Here is a 9,771-nt window from a genome sequence, read left to right as displayed (position 1 = left end):
TGCACACACCTCTATGGGACAGCGCCATCTAGTATATCGTCACCCAACTGCAGTTTGCATGCATCTCTATGGGACAGCGCCATCTATTGAATGATACGGGAGACGCGACTGCGGGGGAACGCTGGATGGAGCGACGACCGACCAGGTGATGCTATAAGGAGCTTCGCCCCTAAAACTCGCGTGTCCTTAATCAACAACCAGAGGAAAATTGGGCGTCGAGCCAGAATCCAACAATTTATTCTGCGTGGCAGACATGTATTTCAGCACACAGCCACGTCAGGGCTGGAAGCGCTTTCTAAAAGCCTTCTCCAGCCGTCATTTAGGGCAGCTAGCCACGATAACAGGCCTGAAACTACATGGCAGAAGTGTAGAATTGCACCGCGCGTCAGACCCTCAGCTGCGCCATAGTGGCCCAATCCATTACAAAGATTCGAGCTAAATTCACCCACCTCATAAAGAAAGCTCCGAGGATTCCTTAAGGCTCGTTCACACCGGCGACTAGCACCGGTCGCGCGACCGTTTGCGACTGGCGACCAAAAAGCGACTGAAAGCGACCGATGTTCACACCGGCAGAGGCTGCATGCGAGCGACCGGAAGTCGCAAACCCAGAGAGTCACGTCCGGATCTCGTTATCAGCGAGAACTTTGGAGACCGCCGCTAGTCAGCTGATCGCCGCCAACTGAGCGCGCCGGGTTTATTGTTTTCTTTGGGCGTCATGGACTACGATTCCAGTGAAGAAGAAGAGATCGTCACTGTGCTGATGTGCTCAGCCATCGTGTCAGCGCTGGCAGAGCGGAAGCCTTCAAAGAAGAAGAGGCGGTGGTGGGTGCGACCGTCCCTTCGCTCGCGAGAGGTTGCTGGCCACGCAAGCCGCCTGCTTCCCGACCTGCGCTCGCACGACGAAGAATATTTCCGAGAGTAAGTTTCTCGTTGTTTTGCGTCCCTGTAAGCTAGTGCGTAATCCATTTTCTCTTTTTTGATGATGTTTAGCTTCCTGCGAATGCCGCCAAGAACTTTTGACACATTGCTAGAGCTGCTGCGTCCCGCCATCTCGAAGCAAGACACTAACTACCGGCCTGCAATTTCGGCGCACGATCGCCTGGCCATGACCATTAGGTAAGAGCTTGTGGTCTGAAGAATAATATGCTGCGACTTGTGGATGCGTTCGCTTGTAAGCAAGTTTGCTTGAGTGGAATGAGGTGTTAGTGCATGTTTGACGTAGGTGACCTCGGTGGTGCAGTCGTTACGGTGGTCAGCTGTTGACCCGAAGGTCGCGGATTCGATCCCGGCAGCAGCGATCGCACTTAGGTGGAGGCCAAATGCTAGAGGGACATGTTAGCGCGTTGTCAGCGCACGTACAGGGGCTCCAAAAGTTAAACGGAGCACGCGAGATGTAGTCAAGCTACGCAAAAGTGAATGCCAGCGCGCTCCATCAGAGAAGTGGTTCATTATTTTGTATACGGAAATGATGGCACTATCGTCTGGCACATTTCCGCATAAAAATGAAGAACCGCTTCTCTGATGGAGCGTGCTGACATTCACTTTTGCATAGCTTGACCACAGCTCGCGTGTTCCGTTTAACTTTTGGAGCACCTTGTACGCTCAAGAATCCCAGGTGGTCTAAATTTTCGAAACCCTCCATTTTGGCTTTCCGCATAATCAGTACGTGATTTCCGCGCGTAAAGCGCCAGAAAATGTTATCATGCGCTACACAAAGGCATGATGTTCGTCCTTTTAGTGTGGACCTAGAGAAAGTGTGCACATACCAGTTGTGAACCTTTCAGTTCCCATTTTCTGTTTTCCTGACGTGCAGATACTATGTAACGCGCAATTGCCTATTATAACAGGAATCATTTGAAGCAGATAGTTACTACAATGAAGTAGCGTGTGCAAGGATGCAGGCATTAAATTCACGACAAATCACTTTCCTGCTTGAGGCACTCAAAGAATACCTATGCCAGAAATATTTTTCAAAATGGGGGCGGGAGGGCGTTCAACCACCCACCCTTTATGTATGTGTGTGCGTGTGTGTCTGCGCGTGCTTGCACATGTACACATGAGAAATTTAAAAAAAAACATGGGGAGTTTAACCCCCCCTTGCTACATCAATGCTTGTGTTCTGTTAAATTGGCAGTGACGCAACGTATTGTAGGCAGCAGTGCACCGTGTAAGAGTTATTTTAAACAATAGTCTACAGCGATGTGTGTCGCAAGAAATAGATTCACCTTGCAGCTACAACTTTTCAGAAATGCATCCCTTGCACATTGCTACGAGCATGTGTTGGAAGCCCTTTTTGAACTTGACTAGGAATGTGAGCGCATACGCTGATCCCTGAAGAGTCTGATATATGCTTATGATTCCACAAAATGTGTATAACTGAAGCACGCATGTATTTATACGTGATATAAGTGAAGCACTTGTTTCATAGTAGTACACACAGGAATATTCACTGCATATGCAGCTGCTTGCAGAACGCGCAAGCAGTGCGCTGAGAAAGCAGTAAATGTTAAGTGACCAGTCACATGTAAAGTGAAATAATTTGTGAAGGTACCAATGCTATCTCAGAAAGGATTGCCATCATAAGGGCTGAGCAGTGCACCTAACACATGCCAATTTCAGTGTATTGATTTCCTTAATGCTGTATCTTATTGCCTTGACAGGTTTCTGGCCACAGGCGAGACGCAGAGGGACGTGGCCTTTAACTTTCTTGCAGGAAGGTCCACAGTCAGCTCTATAGTGGCGGAGGTTACTCAGGCCCTTTGGCTTGTACTCGAGCCACTGTACCTCCAGCACCCTTCAACGGCAGATGAGTGGATGAAGGTATGCCATGCTTGTTTTTCCAGCAGGCTTGTAGCAGCCAAACAAGACACATTGCTTGCTTGTACTGCTTTGTGTGGCGTAATTAAAATGTAGTTAGGACATTACCAAATAGGCACAGGCTTCACGACACTACCTTCAGGCACTGCGTAATAGATTGGTCCTTAAACATGAAACGGCTATTTGAGCAATTTGTGTGCGCATTCATCAGACAAGTTCTCAAGTGTTCATAGTGAAGGCTGTCCACGACAATAGAGCTTTACTGGAAAACTTGATCCAACACTACTTAAAGGTACCCAGTCATCAGAGGAGTGTGTGACGTGAGATTTGCTCTTACGTTTCCACATTTTTTCACATAGCTGATGTGTGAAATAAGATTAGAATGAATGTGTATGCATGTAAAAATGCATTGCAAGCCCCATCAGCCTAGGTTACTGAACTACGCCGTGGCAAAACACTAGAAACACTGCTTCACTGAAATGATAAAATGTATGTCAACTCAACTGGGAATTGCAATTCCGTTTTGCGCCTCCTAACCCTGGCCCTCTCAACCACTGGAACACATGAGGATGGTCGCTATTCCAGATTAATAACACCTGTGGTTTTATGTTCATTCGCACTGAATAAGTTATATGTTTTGAAATAAATATTCCACTTCAGTAGCAATTACCTGCCTGTCAGAGTTCATTATGAACTGTCATGCAACCTCTTCGGCGTAGTATGAGTGTCGTAATCTCTGTCATAATTACAATGTTCATATTGACGTTGAAGTCCCCTGAAGGTATTAGTCGAGAGAGACTCACTTTTGGCTACAAATGCAAGAGCACAGTATGTATGCATGTCGGGGAGTGGTTTTAGTATTTGAGGCAACCGAATGTAAATTTTAAAGCATTCGCCACTTTATATAGAGCATTTGATTTCCTCTATTGCTGCAGATATCACAGGGGTTTCACGAGAGGTGGAATGTCCCTCACTGCCTTGGAGCATTGACGGAAAGCACGTGACCATAAGTGCCCTGCTAACTCCGGGTCCGTGGACTTCAATTACAAACGGTCCTTCAGCAAGTCGCTGCTTGCTGTGTGTGATGCCCAATACAGGTGATTCTGGGTTTTCACTTTGCAATGTGTGCTTGGATCAACATTTTAAGCTATCGCAGTTAGTTTGCAATTATGTTTGCATTTCATTAATTTAGAGACTCTCACAAAGTGGCAAGTGATATGCACAAAGTGTGTGACGTGTATAACTTGCCATGGCCATGTGTACACGAGTGTACACAGCACAGCACAAGGGTACACAGCAATCCACCCTTCAGAAGGACGGACTGCTAGGCGATTTGGTAACTCACTGGAGATCGATGGTGCGCAAAAGAATAGTGTTTTTTTCTCTTGCACACCACTCAACTAACAATGAGTGATTATTGTATGCAATGATGGTTCGTTCCCAAAATACATTCTTCGTAAAACAGCTGGTTTCAGTGCACTGAGTATTCGTGGCCTTTGGTTACATACTTGATTCAAAGTCTTAGTGAAACACTATTTTTCACCCAGGTTCATATACGTGGAAGTTGGGCACCCTGGAAGCGAGAGTGATGCGGGATTTTCTCTCGCTCCACTCTTCAAAAGAATGTTTTGGGGGGGCACTGGGCTTGCCGCCAATGAGTCCTGTTGGCACGCGAGGTCCTCTCCCATATTTCTTCGTTGGTGATGAGGCCTTCCCGCTGAAGGAGTACATGATGCGGCCCTACCCAAGACGGAGTAAGTTAAGAGTGTAGGAATGAAATGCTTAGATCTTTTCAGTTTATGTAAAGGAGCTGTGCAGGAAATATGCTACTGTAATCCCTGCCGTTGTGGCTTGCGACGCAGCATAGGTGGCTGAAGATCTCAATATCTGTGTTCGCTCTTTTGTAAAAGGCAGCATAAGCTGTCAGGCTTACAGCAGTGCTTATACACATATTAATTGCAATAGAATGTTCAGCTGCTGCTTATGGACAATAAGGATGATGGTCGTTATAGTGAATGGAATTTTATAACTACGACATGCACAAAGGAGGAGGGTTGAGGATGCCACACTGGAAAACAAAGCTTATTACAAGCACTCTAGTCTGCACTCGGAAAGGAAAATGAAACAGATGCACACAGACATAATATATTTGGCATAGAGAATGCCTTTGTCTTTTGAAACGTGCATTTCTCTGATGAATAGGGGTGCAGCCGAAATTTTGCGTTTGTGCGGGGGTAACTTGCTGGCCCTTTCCCCAAACGTGTTTGTTTCTGTTCATATAAATCTACATACACAAATTATGAATAATTTCGAAGAATTTAACTACCACCAACTCTAACCCTCAGGCTACAGGTTCAGAAGAGCCAGGGTAGGGGCCAGTTGGTTGTACATAGTGTAAGCATTTTGTGCGCTACAAGGAAATGAAGTCAACGTAGAGAGTTGCCCCATGTTGTTCTCTCTGCGTCGATTTTGTTTCCTTGTAGCCCGCAAAAAGTTCGCACTAGAGCTTCAGCTGATTAACGTTACAAGTACTCCATGCCATACATACACAAACATCCTCATTATGGCAGAAAGGTATGCCAGAAATTTCGAAAGCCCAACACACATTTTCTATGGAACATCATCAAAAAGGAAGCAGGTTGCAGTGTACTGTAGGTCACACATGCCCTTTCAGTGTTAGTTTGCAATTAACAGACACGCAATGACCAGTAATGGAAGGCATACCTTTTTATAGAAAGAAATCCTATATGCCTAATTGACTTGTTTAGGAATTCTTAGCAGTAAATGTCATTGGCGCATGCTGCCATGTAGTAAAGTGAAAAGAAACTACAATGGGCTTGCACTGTGCTTTTACACACATACACATATTCTGTTGCCATCTCATGTTAACCTACAATGAAATTGTGACACTTGAGCTGTCTGCAGAAATGTAGAAACTGCAATTTGTGGGGAAAAATGTCGGGACACTCCTCTCCTGATTGGATACCTTGGTGTTGTGCAAAAATGTCACATGCATAGGTGCAAATACAACACATTAGTGGTCAGCCTTCAGTACTTACTCGTGAGACGTTGTCAGAACAGTAACAAGAAAAATGTTTCAATAGCCAATAATACATCAGAGGCCTGGAAAACTTCATATTTACATATTCATATTTACAAACTTCATATTTACATGCGGAAAAACCGGCAAAGCTCAATACAGTGAGAAAGAAGGAAGGCACATTGAAACACACACTGGCGGCAGCGTGTGCTTGAATGTGCCTTCTTCTCTCGTCATTTGAGTTTCGCTGATTTTTCTCTATCTAAATAGCTAATGAGATTTATCGAGGTCTTTCAAAGTGCCCTAGAGTAACGCCTATGATGGCAAGTTAGCTTTACTTGATCAAACTTGAGACAGTGCATGGCTGACCGCATTTTTCATTTGTAATTAATAGTGATAGCTCTACTTGAAAGAAGACTTGTGCAGGTTGTTTTTACAGTGCTCAGTGTTGTCCTTTTCAGCACTCCATGACGACGACAGCAAGGCCCACGAGCGCCGCGTCTTCAATTACAGAATGACCAGGGCACGCCGCGTCATTGAGAATACCTTTGGTATCCTGGCACAAAGGTGGAGGATGCTGCGACGACCCATTAAGGCGAAAGAAGGCAACATAAAGCATACATTGGAGCGTGCATAGTGTTGCACAACTTTCTTCTTAAAGAGTCCGCAGCATCCTCCGCCGCCTATTGCCCGCCTGGTGCCACAGACAGCGAGGACTGGGAAGGCCGCCTTTCACCTGGAAGTTGGAGGGACGAGGAAGCAGTCGGTGGAGCGCTCTTGCCACCGAGACCTACTGGCTGCAATGCTGCGAGGTACGCTTTGATTCTATGTACTGACTGATGCCATGCAGTGGCACGCATACCTCTGCCTTTAGAATTGACACATGTGTGATATGAATATGTTTCATTTGGTGTTATCATATGGACATGGCACTATCTCTGAAACCGTGCTCCGACAGTAGGTTTTGTGTACAAGCTCAAGGTCAACACACGTGAAAAAGTGCAGCTCTGCATTGACGTTTTTCAAACGCACTTTTTAAAAGAAAACATGTACAACAATGAAAACTTCGTGTATGACAACTTGTCCGTGTTGCTGACAAACTAGTGAATTCTTACTACTTCAAATTTTAAGTTTCAGTAGTTGATAGTTTATTACAACTACCAGACTAGAAAGCCAAGGAAAGCGTAGGGGATGCAATTACAATGTAAATGTGAAGAAAGTACAGGTGAAAAATAACTTGCCTCTGGCAGGGTGAACCTACGACGTTCCAATGTCGCATCCTATGTTTCTACCAACTGAGCTACAGTGGCAGTTACCCACCAGCATACTTTAAAGGACATTTATGGGCACAGGTTTGGTCCCTGCCAGCGGCAAGTTATGCTTACGTCTACTTTGCTTGCTTCACATTTACATCGTAATTACTACAACAACATCCTGTATACTTTCCTTAGCTTTCTTGTGTGTCAGATCTAATTAGTGCTGTGTCTAACAAAGAAAAACGAGCCCTTAAGATTCCCCTGCTATCCTTTTTTAGATGATGTGTTACCAAAGAAACAATGGGAGAACGTAGACCACAACTTCGTTCTGAATAGCATGCACAGCCATGCGCCATGTTCCCCCCATTTGGGGGCGCAGGTATCACCGCACTACCACCCCACCGACTGCGGATACAAAAATGAAAATGTAGCAATGACGCTTCCCACAACATCCTGCCTGTGGGCCCCAGCTTCCGGGGGTAAAAATAGGAAGCAAACAACTCTTGGAATGCAACATCAGTGGTCCTCGACCACTATTAGCAGCAAAAACGCCTTGGCCATAACCTTGTATTTTTAATGATGACACAGGTACGACTGAGTGAAGGTGTGGGGCAGACTTGTCGTCCCCCTGAGATGATTAGTGGGAGAAGGCGCCTCCCTTGCCCCCCACTTGTGCATGCCTATGGTTGCATGTCAGTGTAATGAATGTCTGCATTACTATTAAATGTATGCACTGAAGGAATTTAGTGAAATGTACACACAATGGCTAAAGAAAATGATTTCGTTGTAATCTACACTCCTTGTAACGTTTGGATGTGTAACAAAGCAATTCCTTGTTTGCATGGAGTTTCTCATGTCATTGCTGAACACACATCCTTTTTGCAATCCTTCTTTCTCGCCCAATATGTGGGGTACCAAAGTGGACGTATTGTAGTGAAGGCATTTCATTTCTTCTCCATTCTATCCGTTGCTGAGCAGTGAACATCTAGTAAAATGAGAAACACATGTATAGGGTAACAGTGCTCTGAAAAGTGTACAACAGTGGCTTTGTTTGAAAGGGAACAGCTGCCGAGCTTTGACATAAATAGAAGTTGACATTTCGAAAGTTGTGCTAATCAGCAAAAATGCATTCCACCACAAACTGTGAAGATACCGTAGAAAACGCACAAGAAAGGTAACGCTCATTATTACATCAAAAGCTAGGCAGACTTTGGCAGTATAGTGTCATGGTTACGGCACTAAACTCCAACTATATGTTGGGTTTGGAAGGTTAGCGTGCTTCTCTTGCAGTGTGTGTCCTCCATCATGATCCTGCTGCATTAAATGAGGGCATTATGCCTTGCAGGTATGCGAAGCAAGTGCGAGACAAACTGGCGCACCACTTCGTCACAGACGGTCAAGTTCCCTGGCAAGACAAAGTGGTGAACAGCGCTTGAAGTATACAAGTTCAAGGTGTGTTGTAAATGCATTTTATTGCTTATAGAACTTCTCGTACATGGCCTCTTTTTGAGCAAACCACATAACAACAAGAAAAATCACACCAGTGCAACAACAGATTAATCTTGCAACAAAAACTATTCATCTACAAATATATGCATAAAACATACATGATTCATTTTAAAATACACATGTGACTTATTGCATCTTTATCTCTTCAGTTATCACAGAAATTGCTTAAAGTAGGATTAACGTGCAAGCACAGACAAAGAAAGCACGAGGGCAAGCCACCTTTCTCCTCGTCCCATGTTTGAGCTTCAATGCCTTCTTTGAGGCATGTGTGAACTGGGCCGTCTTTTGCCACTTGTTCAGATGAATTCCGTCAAACGTCACAGCGTCATCATATGCAAATGCATATAGTTTGAAGAGAATCCCTCAAATCCACTTGACGCATATAAAATCGATTGTGAACCTTGGTTTGGAACAAACCTTGTAACTTAGATTTCTTATGATGACATCATGATGGCTAACAGGCCAATTAAATGTAGTGGAGACAAAGTGGACAGCAACAATTATGCCACCCATGTGCAACATGCATGGATGTTATTGTGATATGTCCTAACATTATGGTGCTTGCAAGGAATGTGTCCAAGTGACATTTACAAAATCATACCACCACCAGGAGTGCACTCCAACTCGATGGCATTTAAAAACAATGCTGCTCACAATGCTAGATATGGTTACACTAACTGGCCTATGAACATTCATAATAAACGTTTCTTTTTGTAACCTAAAGTTGCCTTCGCAATGAGCAGTAGACAAGCTTGTCTTAAAATTCTAAGAACGTGGGCACAAATCTTCAAAAAACTCTTCTCTTAGTAACATGCATGCCACTTTCCTACTTATAAACATGTCAAGTGCACTTACTACACCTCCACTTTATAGTCAGCTGATCCCACGTACGAATATTCTTGCACTGGACTCTGAATATGTATCACACTGTAATTACAGGTAAAAGTTCACTAAGAGCCCCAAACTTTATGCGAGTTTCGCAACACTAAAAAGAGAGAAACCACCATTGTTTTTCTTTATGTTCACCTTGACGCACTGGTACACCAGAAAAATTCTCTCACACGTCCGAAGCTTTCACAAATTAACGCAATACAAAGTGGCAAAAATGGTGCCTTCCACATTACACAAATTACTTCACTGTTTATAGGG

General features: G+C 44.4%; 1 pseudogene; it reads left to right on the top strand.

The window, feature by feature from the left end:
- Nucleotides 1-477: 477 nt before the first annotated feature.
- Nucleotides 478-8,588, top strand: LOC119376183 (uncharacterized; annotated as a pseudogene).
- Nucleotides 8,589-9,771: the final 1,183 nt, after the last annotated feature.

The sequence above is a fragment of the Rhipicephalus sanguineus genome, unplaced genomic scaffold (genome assembly GCF_013339695.2).
Source record: "Rhipicephalus sanguineus isolate Rsan-2018 unplaced genomic scaffold, BIME_Rsan_1.4 Seq1115, whole genome shotgun sequence".
In the NCBI taxonomy this organism is placed as follows: domain Eukaryota; kingdom Metazoa; phylum Arthropoda; class Arachnida; order Ixodida; family Ixodidae; genus Rhipicephalus; species Rhipicephalus sanguineus.
Note: the sequence above shows the minus strand (reverse complement) of the source record. Positions and strands in the feature narration are given on the sequence as shown.